The sequence below is a fragment of the Capsicum annuum genome, chromosome 5, assembly GCF_002878395.1.
Source record: "Capsicum annuum cultivar UCD-10X-F1 chromosome 5, UCD10Xv1.1, whole genome shotgun sequence".
NCBI classification, from domain to species: Eukaryota; Viridiplantae; Streptophyta; class Magnoliopsida; order Solanales; family Solanaceae; genus Capsicum; species Capsicum annuum.
In genome coordinates this window covers 154191592-154200665 of record NC_061115.1, presented here as the reverse complement: position 1 = coordinate 154200665, position 9074 = coordinate 154191592, and the positions used below count along the sequence as shown (strand labels likewise).

General features: G+C 34.2%; 1 long non-coding RNA gene across 2 annotated transcripts; it reads right to left on the bottom strand.

Moving 5' to 3' along the window:
* Positions 1 to 1612: 1612 nt before the first annotated feature.
* On the bottom strand, positions 1613 to 8637 carry LOC107870590. 2 transcript variants are annotated; one of them, XR_007055938.1, is made up of 4 exons: positions 8122 to 8637; positions 3184 to 4426; positions 2958 to 3093; positions 1613 to 2443 (listed from the first exon to the last, which is right to left on the bottom strand). It is a non-coding gene; the product is annotated as an uncharacterized LOC107870590 (long non-coding RNA). The 2 variants fall into 2 exon arrangements; XR_001674200.2 differs by having other exon boundaries at positions 2958 to 3084; positions 8122 to 8635.
* Between the last annotated feature and the right edge of the window lie 437 nt (positions 8638 to 9074).

The window sequence follows — 9074 nt, the reverse complement described above, 5'->3', positions numbered from 1 at the left end:
TTTTTAAGTGAGTTATATAGAAAAAATGCATGTGAGTTATGTATCTTCTATTATATAGCTCTCTCTTTTTAAATGAGTTATGTAGAAAAAAATGCATAACTTACTTAAAAAAAGAGTTATGTACTTTTTCAAAATTTTAACTCCGTTTGACAATTTCCGTTAAAGACAATTCATATAACTCACTTAAAAATTGAATAAACATATTATGGTCATCTTTTATATACATGACATATTTTAATACTATTTTTAATTTCATAACATATTTTGATTCTGAACTCCATTAAGTAAGACATCCTGGTAAGTATTATTTCCAATGTAACTTTGTAGATCCTATGATATGAATGCATTTAAAGTAGCACTTAGGTGCATTTGGTTTTTTAAGATTAAGACGTCTGAATCTCAATGGATGTCTAAATGATTAAGATGTTGTTTCTAGATCTGAATACTGAATGATTAAGACTATTTGTTTTTTTTAACTTCTAAATATATGTAATTTATTTATTTGTAATAAATATGAAATTCAAATTTTAAAAGTAATAAAATATTATATGAAAAAAATATTTAGATAAAGTATTAACTTAAACAACAAACATTATTTGAGTGATAATTAAAATATTTAAAAATATAAATAAATAAATTATGTTAAATATAATTATTGAACTATCTAAATTATTAAAAAAAGCTATATCGATTAAAAATTATTGTGATAAGATGTAACTAGAAAATGAATTACTACAATAGTGAGAGAGTTTTGAGGTGTAAGTTATAATTACTAGAATAATTCAATATTTTTAATAACAAAGTGAGAGGAAAATAAATAATTGTCAAATGAGAGAGGAAAATAAATAATTCAATACGTGATTATAATCCATTGCATTATAATTCATTTGATAATAAATTAAGTTATTTTAATTCATTTTACACGCATATAGAGAGGAAAATAACAAAGTGAGTTTTGAGGGAATATATCATATTTTAAAAAGAATCTGAATAGTATTCATAGCCGAAGGGGGTTCAACATCTACAATATATACATAAAAATCATTTTAATTATTAATCCGCCGAACCCCCTAATAAAAGGCTGGCTCCGCCCCTGCACGAAAGTGACACTAGAAATGTATAATACAGAAGATCACATCCATAAGAATTAAACAATTGGGGTTTAAATAGTGTATACACAAGTCCTACAAGATAGGAACGAATCAAGAACAGATTCGCACATTGTGAGCTGGAGTAGGAGGTTTGTGTATAGGAAAGAATCACTTGGCTTTTGTTGCTTCAAAGGAGTCCCTTCTAGTGTCTATTCCATTGGTCTAGTTTTGGATTGGATGCTTTAGCTCAGAAATTCAGGAGTTTGAAATGAGTTGGAGCAAGTCCGACCATTTCGTGGCAGTAAATTGAAAATATTAGTGCAATAACTTAGAATCTGTTGAACAAACTTGTCCACTTGTTAGGCATTTCCAACAATTTACATGAATTGTTGTAACAAGCTTGCTACTTGCTAAGATCTTTCAAATAAGTAATCTGACTTGTTGCAACAATTACTGTATTACTTATTGGGACGTTTAGAACAGTTTGGGGACCTAGTGTAATAACTTGTTGCAACAGATTCTTTACCAAACATAGAATATATTGAACACAGATCCACTAAATATAGCAAATATAGACATAATAGAAATATAAATTGTTTAACAAAAACATAAACATAAACATAAATTGTTCAAATGTTTCATCAACCCAACTTAGGGCGCTCCAATTCTTTATCATCTGCGTGCTTCTTTGGAGTATTAGTTGTCTTCTCTTTGACATGCCCAACTGCCCTTCGAAATTTGTTGTGCTTTCCTCTTTATAAAGCTAGGAATGAAAGGAGATGATATCTACGAAGATAGCCAGATACCTCTTTTAGATATGAACTTTTTAATCAAGGCCTCTTAGCTTTCTGATGCCTTCACCAAAGAGAGAAAACACTTTTGGTCAAAGGGTCAATTTTCTCTGTCAACTTCTTCATATTCTCTTTGCACTTGTGACATTCACAAGAACAAGATGGCACCTTGGAAGTACCACCCCAATAGATGAACACCCAGCCAACTGGAAAGGAGTTTCTGCTGCGTGTCCACCAACTCCAAATGGAGTATCTCCACTGAAATCACTACCATCACCACCATAACTTCTTACAACATTGTGTTCATCGTTATTTTTCGTTTAACCAGCAACAACACTTGCCACAATATCATCAATTGCTTTATAAACATTATCACCATCGTTCCTCCTAGCATCACTCTCAAGAGCCCTAGACCAATTCCTATTGATGTTTTGTGGCTCCAGTCAAATCACTTTTTTAATTCAATAAGTTCGTCGTTTCAAGATTCCAAGGGCACAAAATTGATAATATTTTCCATCTTGAACACTTTTTTTTTTTAGGAACTAAAACAGGGTGCACAATCTACATGCCAAAAATAAATATATTAAAATGACGCTGACTCATCAAAATCAACAATTTATTAGAACAGTTATTGCAACAAATTCAGAAACTGTTGTTCAATATATTACATAGTTGTTGCAACTTCATGAATTTATGGGGTATTCTCAACATGTTTAGAATTTATTAACAACTTTATTGGATTTTCAAACTAATTCAACAACATAAGTCTAAAGAAGCATGCAAGGGACTAAACTGTAACACAAGCCATCACTACAACAAATTTAGAGGTTATGGCAGCAGTTCACCATATATTATTTGTCATAATAGATTGCAACACATAGAGGAATGATTGCAACAACTACAATAGTTGTTAGGATAATTTTAACAAATAACTTGATTTATTGCAACAACTTAGTAATATGTTGGATAATGTCCAACGAGTATAATAGTTATAACAAAAGATTAAAAGTTTGTTCCAAAATATTCAAAGGGGTAGAAATTAAGTTACTTTATGCACATGTGTTGTAAGGCTTACCGCGTCCTAGGGGGTTGAAACAGATCAACATCAGGATTGTTGGATCTCGCGGCCAGCCATCTAAGGATCCGTGGACAAGACACGTCCTCTGAGAAGTCCTTAACTTGATGGCGGAGGTGAAGAATGGCTTCAAATGCTCAAGCACAGATAAAATGATGTCAGAGACGATCATAATAATAATTGAACTCAAAATCAATAAAAACAAAAAACATTGAAAAAAGTTTACCATGAAAGACCATGGAAAACCATAGAGGTTGATGGTCTTTATTACCCTTGGCTTCATCTCTCTCGGGAGATACTCAATAGTGAGCTTAAAGCTTTCTCTACCCCATGGAAATGCATTGAAATGCCTCTTTGTTGGCTGACAGTATAACCCAATCCTTTTCAACATTCTTGTTAACATCTCTTGCACAAAGAATATTGTGCACAAACCAAACTAAGCAGAGTGACTTCTTGTAATCTCTTGAGATGAGACTGATTCAGAAGTCAATAAGGTTAGCAAACTTTTTACTTAAAGCTCTTCCCCACAAAGTCTACCAACTCTTTACCCTCATTTTTTAGACTTCTCCAACTCTAATAGTGACAGGAAGAGGATGACATCTCAATCCAGTTACCAAGACAAACTCCTTCATGCCAAAACAAACCAGCATGCCACAATAGTTTACCCAGACCTCCTCTTTTTTCTTACAAATCACCCTGCGAAGCAGAAGATTACTCACCACAGTCATTTGAAATCGTGCAACAATATTATCAGGCAGGTTTAGAAAGTGACCCGAACAACTTGACCGAAAGAATTTCTCCAACTTTTGTTCCCTAAGTATCTTCCTAAACTCATTCCATGACTTCCCCATACCTGATTTCACAATAACCTCAACACACAGATTTTTGTGTTCATCCAACGGCATCTTCACGTCGTACTTCTTAATACTAATGCTTCTAACGACAGTATTGATGCAAGGTCTATTGGGATCACTGTCAGTACCAGACGATTCGGCAGTAGAAGACTCCGCATCCTGATCATGTGCATGTTTGTTTCTTTGTTCAAAGGCAGTCGTTGACTTTTCAACTGATGTGGTGTTATCATTATGATGTTGATACGCATCAATGGTTCCTTCTCGGGTAGATTTGTTTTTAGAATATGTATCATGATCATGATCTCTATCTTCGGTTCTTTCTTGGGTTTCTCATTAGAATACATATCATTTCCATCTTGACCATATCCAAATCTTGTTTCTACTATTTTTTCTACCTGATATGCTTGAGCCCTCGTTCCTGTCATTAGACTCTGTTTCCTGCTGACTTTGAGTTGCAGATTCATTTTCGACTCATATTCTCCCTTGTTCAGCAGGTCATCTAGGGAAGTCTTGGATTGTTATTTTGCTAGGTGTTAGTGTCCTAGCTCTTTTGATTTTACTAGCATCAGCGGGAGTTGATCTCCGATTTCTTCTTTTTTGTGGGAGTCAATTTATCTACACAGATAAACAGAAACCATCAATTACTTGATGAAATATTTTGTGCATCATTCAAAATAAACAGAAACAAAAAAATACAGCAGCTTATCAAACAAGTACAACAACTGTTGAATTGAGTTTAACAGTCTTTTCTCTCCTCTCATCTATAATTTTTCACAAAGTGAACAAGAAATGTCATCCTCTTGGTAAGGCTGCATGATTAGGTACCAAGAACAGCCCATGTTACATCAGTATTCAAGTTACTCCAAGGTTTCCTGGTTTGTGTATAAGTAATCCCTCTGTTACAATGTATTTGGGATATCTGACTGAGAAAGAAGTTCAAGAAAGAATGAATGACTTATCGGACTTGTGATCTTCAACGTGCCATGAGATTTCTGTATTACTAAAGGCAATGTCATTAAAGGTGAAATACAAATTTTATAAGTTAAATTGTTTCCAAAAATAGAAAAATTACTAGTAAGGAAATAGTGCCACATACAATGAAATAGAAGGAGTAAGATTAACGACATTGCACAAATCAAAAGTCAAACTTTAATACATTTGATTATCTATACAACTAACATATTATTTACACAATGACGCAAGTTCAAACTTAGGTATATTGGTTCGGAAGATGACTACAAGATTGACTCGGTTATCATACGAGAAATCTCAAACATGTGCTTAGCAGGTAAATAATCAATATCAAAATGCTTGCTAGTTAGTGTTATGCTCTTATGGCCCTTCCTATTGGAAGATGACTTCAAGATTGACTTGGTTATATCTCAAACACGTTTTAAACAGGTCAATAATCATTATCAAATAGCTTGTTAGTTAGCTTTGTATACTTTTAGAGTCCTTGTTTTCTAATTATGGCTATGACCTCCTCAAATCACTAAAATGCATAGAGTTAGTTAACGCCTATGATATAACCTGGGAGGTCTACATCAGAGTGTAGATAAGACTTGAGGATCTGAAAAAGCTTATTTCAAGTTGTCTCTGAAGGTTTTTTCTTCCAAGCTCAAAAAAAGTTTCAAGAGAATTATAAGAACAGTGTGTTCTTCCTTAAGTACAAAAGGGAAGTTAAAGTACTAGCTACAGTTTGACTAGAGATATTTGAGAAACAGCATCAGGAAAACAAAGGAACTCCAGTATCAGTAGTTCATGTGGATTTAGAGTAAACAATCAACTAGGTAAGAAAATCTTTGTAAAACATGTTGGGATTGCGTGTAACTCCGCACTAGTATGATATTGTCCGCTTTGGGCCAAGCCCTCACGGATTTGTTTTTGGACACCTCCCAAAAGGCCTCATATTAGTAGAGTTGGGTGACACTTTAAATATTGGACATGTTCCCTCTATTTTTCAGATGTGGGATTGTGTTTGCTTCTTAACAAAACATAGTCAGCTAAGTAAACTCACCTCCGGCTGAAGGAACCAACTTTCCATCTTTTTCAAAAAAGTAATGTATTGACACATGACCCTAGAGATAGAAGGCTAGTGCCAGTTTGGGTCGTTGGGGTACGGCATTACTTGGTAGGTGTATTATTATTGTTAGGCTAACTTGTTGCAGGCTTTATTACGAATTTCTTTAATATTCCCTGTTTATTTTTCCTTGGGGGTGGCGTATTTATATCTTGTCATCTTGTCCCATGCTTTATTACGGATTTGTTTATTATTCCTTGTCTTGAGCTGGGGGTCTATCGGAAACAGTCTTTCTACTTCTCCGGAGGTAGTGGTATGGACTGCGTACATCTTACCCTCCCCAAACCCCACTGCGTGAGAATACACTGGGTTTGTTGTTGTTGTTGTTGTTGTCATGTATTGACACAAAGGGCTTCCCTTGAATGTCAACAGTCCCCACACTACTCTTGTCTGACAGCTACACAATAGCAATGAGCAAACTTAGGGACAAAATAGAACATATACATGTCTATTAAGTTCTAAAACATTTTAAATCCTTTCTGTTATAGGGAAAAGGAAGTCACTCGTCTGGGGTCAGTCATACAAGCTACAGTTAGGTCAGGAAATAACACAAAAATGCAAAATGGCAAAGCAGAATGCACATATTGTATCTGTGTTTAAGAACTATCGGGATATGTCACAACTATTTCAACCACATACAATACATCTAGCATATTGTTTGCTCGTTCTTTATTCTTTTTCATTTGTTGTCCCTTTATTTGACCAGATATGTATCTTTTCACATGCAAACAGATAATAAGGTAGCTAAAGGTGAGAACGTGTATGCAATGATCATGACTTGCCACATGAATTGCTGCAACTACAACCAGCAAATGATACAGGGTTCTGCATTTTTATTCGGGCTTCATAGTCCACTTGTGGAATGCGATGGCAACAAGCAAAGACGTAATATATGCTTTAGATAATGGTTATCAGAAAGTGTTATGCATATGCTTTATATAATGTGCTCGAAATAACCTCCATTAATTTGTTTCCAGTGGCGTGGATTAGTAGTAAATGAAGTAGGAGGTGTTAGGTTGTGGAGCCTGATTAATATGTGACGTACTGTTATTTATTAATGTTCACGCGGTTCAACCCAAATTTTAGGCTGTACCTTTTATTCTTATTCTCTGAGTAATTGTACATACTCCAAGTCATTAATATAAATAGCCTGTCCGCCGTGGAGGTTACCCACGGGTGTTACCACGAAATTACCTCTCTCTCTCCTCAAGAACTCTCTCTAGTTTTCTTCATCCTCTACATAGATTTAGTGTGTGTGAACTGCTAATCGATCCTAACAGGAGGAGAACCACGAGGTCTCAGATTTCAAGTATCCGACAAAAAAAGGTAATTTCTTCCTATCCGTCTTGTTGAGATTAGGCTTTACAGATGATGGTCAGTTAGTTAGTCTATGTGATCAATTACAGGTAGAATGTACAGCTGACAAGGAATGTACAGCTGTCAAGGTAGTTAGTTATGGTCTACAGCTGGAAAGAAGTTAGTAGAGTTAGTATTTAGTGTGTGTATATAATGTTGTGTACAGAAACAGAGAATTCATTCTTCCTTTCATCAAATAACAAAATATCTTCTCCAATATTTCTCTCTCTAGATTGATCTCCATTGATGAACTTATGGAAACATTCATGAAGCTCTTCGCCTAGATTTCTACACGTCTAACCCTTGGTGAGTAGAGGGGCCCGATACTTATGCCGGTTGAGGTAATCGGTGAAATAATCAAGGTGTGAGCAAGTTGACCCGAACACCACCGTCTTAAAGAAAAATAATCACGCTAAGTTTCTTCTTGGGTGGACAACAATCTCAGCTTTCTCATTGCATTTTTTAAGAAGAAAAACAGAACTTCTCTTGCTAGAGAAATCCCATACGCATATTAATACCCTTTTCTCTTCCAATAATTTTTTATATCATTCAATAAATCAACTAGCTCTAAATCCTAATACGGGTTGGGTAAATCTAATCTCTATATCGATTTCATTCTATTCGAGCCAATTAGGGATTCTCTTCTTTTATTCCAATAGATTTTTTCCATTAGGATCAATTGACAACTGTATTGCAGGTGGCCTTGTTGCACTAAAGCTCTTGCGGCGGAAGGGCCTTGCCATATATTTATGAGAGGCTGTTTACACGACTTGAACCCGCACAGCAACTTTACAAGTTAGTCAAGGCTGCAATGGCCTAGACATCATAGTCATGAAATTTTTTATTTTTTTTAAAAAGAGTAATTTTTACTAACCTCACAAATAACTGGACCATTATTCTCATTGGAATCAACAAAACTCCCATCTGCAGTTTGAAGTATATCTAAGAATGCTTGGCGGATTTTTCAGCGGTTGGGTTCTGAAAGCTGTAGGTCCATAACCATTGTTGTGTACAAATAATGTGCACAGTGTGAAGTGAAGGAAGTAAAACTGGATTAATAAAATGATTAGGGATTAGGATTAATGGCGGATGCCGGATGGAACTAGACTAATGAGCTGATTAGGATTACTCCCTCATTAACAGAAACCAAAAAAAGGATCCACCGAGGTTTGAACTCGGGTTACTGGATTCAGAGTCCAATGTCCTGACCACTAGCATAAATATTATACTAAACGTGATTTATGATTTGGCTTAATTTTAACATGTTTAGATGTGGTTTGATGAGGGGTGTCAAATCGGTGGGTTAGATTAAAATTGGAGATATTAAGGGCTGTTTGGCCATAATTTTTTTTTTCTTTTTTTTTTTGAATTTTTTTTCCATTTTTTTTCACTTTTCTGAAAATTGTGGTGTTTGGCCATGAAAATTCAAAAAATTATTTCGGAGTGGATTTCAAAAAGTGAAAACAACTTTTTGTTGTTTTCACAATTTTTCACTTTCATTTTCAACTTTCATTATTATTACATATAACTCCAATCTTTAAATTTTTACACAAACCCCTCTTATAACTACAACCAACCACCAAAAAAAAAAAAATTATTATTTGTTTTCTATGGTACAACATCATTTTTAATTGTTACAGATATTCTAATTTTTTTTTCTTTTAACTAAAATTTACTAACGTGAAATAAAAAATAATAAATGACAATCTATGGCGGAAATATATCAAATTTTATTTTGAATGAACTATATTATAGAAATATAAGGCCTAGTACATTATGTTATTTAAAAATAAGAAATTTAATATTTTTTTCTTGTCATTCTAATTT